Source organism: Scyliorhinus canicula, chromosome 11, assembly GCF_902713615.1.
Source record: "Scyliorhinus canicula chromosome 11, sScyCan1.1, whole genome shotgun sequence".
Classification (NCBI taxonomy): domain Eukaryota; kingdom Metazoa; phylum Chordata; class Chondrichthyes; order Carcharhiniformes; family Scyliorhinidae; genus Scyliorhinus; species Scyliorhinus canicula.
Window position 1 is genome coordinate 75,370,680 of NC_052156.1, and position 5,247 is coordinate 75,375,926.

Here is a 5,247-nt window from a genome sequence, read left to right on the forward strand (position 1 = left end):
CATAATCTGGGCTGCCCAGCGGCGACAAGGTGACGCTGGTTTCCCCTGTAAGCAAAGCTGAAATACAATCCTCTATCCCCCCTCCATTCACCTTGCTCTGCCACTTGATGGTCCAAATCCCAAAGGGGTCCTTGAACTTTGTGCTGTTCCTGATTATGTCGAAGTGTCTGATGAGCAAGCTGAGTACATCCAAGATGGGAACATGGGATGGGGGGTGGCTTGTAAAGATGCACATTCACAACACAGTTTCATTGTGACGGCCCATCTAAACAGCGACTTGCCCTGTGAAGATTCCCAGCGGTCTCAAGTTTCCTTTCTCCCCAACAAACAAATATTCTAGTAGGTCGACGCTCGGCAAGTCCTGCAGGCCGCAGATGGTCACTGCTTCCAACCTGCAGCATTCCAAAAGGACTCCCTCAAGTAACAAAACACGATTGATGGATGTAATCCTTCACTATCAATCACCACCAATGGTATGCCTGTCCATCTCCCATAGCCCCGTCCCCCTGCCCCCTTCTCTTGTTCGGTGATTGGTTGTCATTTGCAGCGATCACCTCTTTAAGCTTTGTTGAGGGCAAGCACTTATGCCCCAGCCAGAAGGAAAACAAACAACCTCTTCCAACACCAAAGGATGAAAGGCTGGAGCCTGTGCAGGAAATACAGCAGACCCAAAAGAAAAATAAACTCACATTCGTCCGGGGAGAACCACCTTCTTGCTCATTGTCTCTCCCCCGCCAAGTAAGAATCAGATCCTAAACCGATAAAGGTTGCATTTCCAAAATCATTGGTTAGCTTGTCACAGGGTTGTTGGTGATTCATTGATATTACGTAGCCTACCGGTTGTCTCAGAAATAAATCACCGCCTTCATCTTAAATAAAAGCCAAAATACTGTGGATGCTGATGATCTGAAATAAAAATAGAAGTGCCGGATAAACTCAGCAGGTCTGACAGCATCTGAGGAGAGAGAAACAGAGTTAGGTTTCGAATCTGTATGTCTCACCTTCAGAACTGAAGAGCAGTAGAAACGTGATTGGGTATATACTGCTGAAAAAGTGGGGAGGGAGGGGCGGTTGGAACAAAATCAAAGGTCAGGGGTAGGTTGGAGAGTGGGGAGATAAAATGACAAAGGTGTCATTGAACACAGACAAAAATTGTGATAATGACAGCATTAAAGACACTGGGCAGGATTCTCCGCCCCACCGGCAGCGGGATTCTCCATCCCGCCAGCCGGCCAATGGGGTTTCCCATTGGGTGCAGCCCCACGCCGTGGCGAAATCCCTGCACGTCGGTGCGCTGCTGGCACAACGGAGAATCTGCCGGTGGAGAATCTAGCCCACTAAATTTAATCTGAGTAGGTGTTGACAGCAGAATAACAAGGCATGATTTAATGGCCGCAATGTGCGTGGCACCGGTTAAGAGAGGCTGAAATTCGGCTCCATGCTGGGTGCTGATCGGTTTACAATCTAACCAGCCCTCTACCGTTGACGGATTCTGGACCCCACCTGGACATGACAAGAAAACAATTATCACCAGTTGAGGGCAATCTCCATCTCATTAATAAGATGGACACCCTATCTGACAGCCCCCCGGGATCTAACCGGCTCCCCAGCGGAAGGTCACGCGGGCCCCTTTTAGCGCACCTGCTTAAAATGGGAAAATAGCGCAATGGCTGCTGTGCGGATCGGAGGATGGTGCGTAGCATTTTCCTTTTCAGGCAAGCATCCCAAGGACACTAGACCTGCTGCTCTAGTGCTCGGGGGGGTTTGGCGAGCCTCTGGGGGTGGTCTGGTGGGGGAGGGCTGGGCGCCATTGGTCAGGGGTCTCTCCTGGACCGGGGCGGGGCCGAGGGGTTCAGCGTTTACAAGTCCTACAGGCCACTCCCCAGATTGCGTATATCCCTAACTGAAACAACTACAGCTTCTGCCTGTATCCCACCAAACATCACAGGGCAGAGCCCTGCTCATGGTAATATGATGCTGGTCACTTTAATTCCCCCTGGCTGTGAGCAGACTTTTGCTGTACAGCTGAAGGCTATTGCTAGTAAGGAATTGACATTGTTAGTTATATGAGCATTTCACAGCTGCTAGTTGTGTTTGCTACTTGTTCCAACTGGCAACTTCAGATGTCTGGAGGTTGCTGTTTCTTTCCTTTCCTATAGCTGGAAAGAAGGATGATTGTTTTTAAGATACCTGGGTCCTGGAACACCGGGCAACCCAGTCTGAAGCAAGACTATGTTGCGGGACCAGGTGCGCGACATTATTCCAAATGGGCCATTTGCTAAGGCCATTGAAGAAATGCGCTTGCAGACTGCTGATGCTTTTGTTGCTGGTGTCTTGAGTGCTGCACGCACCTAGCACATCACCGCAGGTCAAACATGCTAGAAGTGAAGGATGTTCAACTGCACCTTGAGCGGCAGCGGAATATGTGGATGCCAGGATTTGGTTCCGGTGAGATTGGGCCGTGTGGAAAGGCATAGTTATGGCTCCTGGACGGAGAATGGCACTGATACGTGGAACAAGTCACACATTTATGGACAGATCATTTCGACGCAAAGTTCTGGAAATAGTAACACATTCTCCAGGTTATCCTCTGTTTCTATTGAGGAACCTGTGAGGGGTGATACCGTGTGTTTGTTTTTCTTTGTGAAATTGAGCTGATACAGTTTTGTATTGGTGCCAATATGGAACGATGATGTTTCTTGTTGTTTAATGGTTAGTGTGCTGTGTGGAATGTTACGTAGTTGACTTTTAAATCTTTGTTACTGTTCACCATTTAATAAATAAAGTATTTTCAAGTAGCTGCTGGGTGTGTTTCCTATTTGCTCCAGCTTGTGACTGCAAGATTTGAAAGCCTAGTTTATGTTTGCTGCTCTCTCCTCTGCTTCTGTGGCTTAGAATAAGGCAAAGGGAGGATGAAATTTGGCCTTATATCAGTCTGGAGCAGAGGAAAGGCTGCTCAGCATGGTAGCACAGTGGTTAGCCATTTGCTTCATAGCTCCAGGGTCCCGGGTTCGATTCCCGGCTTGGGCCACTGTCTGTGCGGAATCTGCACATCCTCCCCGTGTGTGCGTGGGTTTCCTTTGGGTGCTCCGGTTTCCTCCCACAGTCACAAAGATGTGCAGGTTAGGTGGATTGGCCATGCTAAATTGCCCTTAGTGTCCAAAATTGCCCTTAGTGTTGGGTGGGGTTACTGGGCTATGGGGATAGTGTGGAGATGTGGGCTTGGGTAGGGTGCTCTTTCCAAGAGCCGGTGCAGACTCGATTGGCTGAATGGCCTCCTTCTGCACTGTAAATTCTATGATTCTTTCACTCTGTGTCTGTTTGACTTTCTGGTATGATTATTCCTACCTTTGAGAGTCTGCTACTTGGAGCTGCAGGAGTAGGAGAGAGAGGTGGAGTGACCTGAAAGCTACAGCAGCTGCCTGGAGGCTGTGTGTCTGTTTGCTGCAGCCTCTTTTGCTTCTGTGGCCTGGAGCAAGGAAAGGAAGGGAGTAAGATATCCTCCTGCCGTTGCTGGAGAAAGTGAAGGGATGACGGACTGATTTGACTAAGCAACCTGCTGCAGGTATTGAACAGCTGATTTGCAGCTTGATGGTGCCTTTATTGTACTGTCGCCTGTTCAATGTTTAATGTCTGGAAGCTGTGTGTTTTCTCGCTGCTGCCTCTTTTGCATCTGTGGCCTGCAGCACAGAAAGTGAGGAAGTCAGAAGATCTCCTGCCAGTGCAGGAGGAAGGGAATGTTGGCAGCCCGATTCAACTGAGAAACCTGCTAAAGGTATTGAAGAACTGCTCTTGCAGATTGTTTTTTTCTTTATAAATTTAGATTATCCACTGATTTTCTTTTCCAATTAAGGGGCAATTTTAGCGTGGCCAATTCACCTACCCTGCACACCTTTTGGGTTGTGGGAGTGAGACCCATGCAGACAGGGGAAGAATGTGCAAACTCCACACTGACAGGGGACCTGAAGCTGCATGTTTGCTTGTTGTCGCCTCTGTGGCCTGTAACAAGGAAAGGGAGGAAGTCAGGTGACCTGGTGCAGTGCTGGGGAAGGGGAAGGATGGTGGCCGGATTTAACTAAATTGAAAGTACCAACTAAAACTTAACTTTAAAGTAATGTTCTGGTTTTACTGTGACAGGAAACTGTTTATTACATAGGCTATCTGATCACTGCTTTCTCTGACTGCTTGACATTTTTATAGAAAAGTCTGAAAAGCTTCTATTCAGTTCATTAGTTCCCAGACATTGCAACGTGCAGATAAAACACAATTAATTTTCTTTTACTGACCCTCATGAAAGCGGTGGGCAGTTGAGATGGGGGTGAGATGAGAATCTGTTTCAGGTTTGTTAGTTTGTATGGGAATGAAAGGTACAAAACTGGTAAGTCTGTGTTTGCAAGCTTCAGTTTATGCTGGAAAGAATTTTGGACACTTTGAAGATGTTCAAATGCAAATTATGCTTGGAGCCCCTCTAGAAATGAAGATAACCCAAGAGTCCCTCTAGTTAGGAAGATAGCCTCGCTGCCAAGAGTCCCTTTGGTAATGAAGATAACCTCGCTGCTAAGAGTCCCTTTGGTAATGAAGATAACTTCGCCTGCCAAGAATCCCTCTGGTAATGAAGATAACTTGGCCTGCCAAGAGTCCCTCTGGAAATGAAGATAACCCAAGTCTGCCGTGAGTCCATCTAGTTTGGAAGATAACCACACACACATACACTGAGGAAACAAAGGTCTCAGCTATGCCCACCAAGGACAAGCAAAGTGGTGGCCATGGGGAATGTTGCTCACACAGAACTTCATTTCTAACATAGCTCTATTTTTCAAAATTCATCTGAATGCTGTTTCTCATGATTTCCTGCATCGTGTAAATTGTTCAATACAAATATCCTTCAGGCAGCAAATATTCAATTCATTTAGTTATGTTATCTCATAAGCAAACATTATTTCTGAGCCTGATTGACAGCAATGCACCAACCCAGAGGAACAAAAGTCGTACTGTTATACCAGATTTTTTTGCTTTAATGGGATGGGAAATATCAAACTGACTTTTTAAACTCAACTGAGTTTGTCCAAACCGGGTCCACCAGATAAATCAAACTATATTCAATCATCCCAAATAAATGTTACCTGTCTTTTGGGAAGGGAATGAGTCAGTTCATTAATTTCCATGATAAGCTTCCAAATATAGCATAAATGGGTTTTGGAAATAGCCCTTGTGCACATCTGTTTAATACAACCAATCCCCTGCTGT

The 5,247-nt window shown here is 46.7% G+C and overlaps 1 pseudogene; it reads right to left on the reverse strand.

Annotated features, from left to right (window-relative positions):
• Positions 1-567: 567 nt before the first annotated feature.
• Positions 568-746, reverse strand: LOC119974075 (annotated as a pseudogene).
• Between the last annotated feature and the right edge of the window lie 4,501 nt (positions 747-5,247).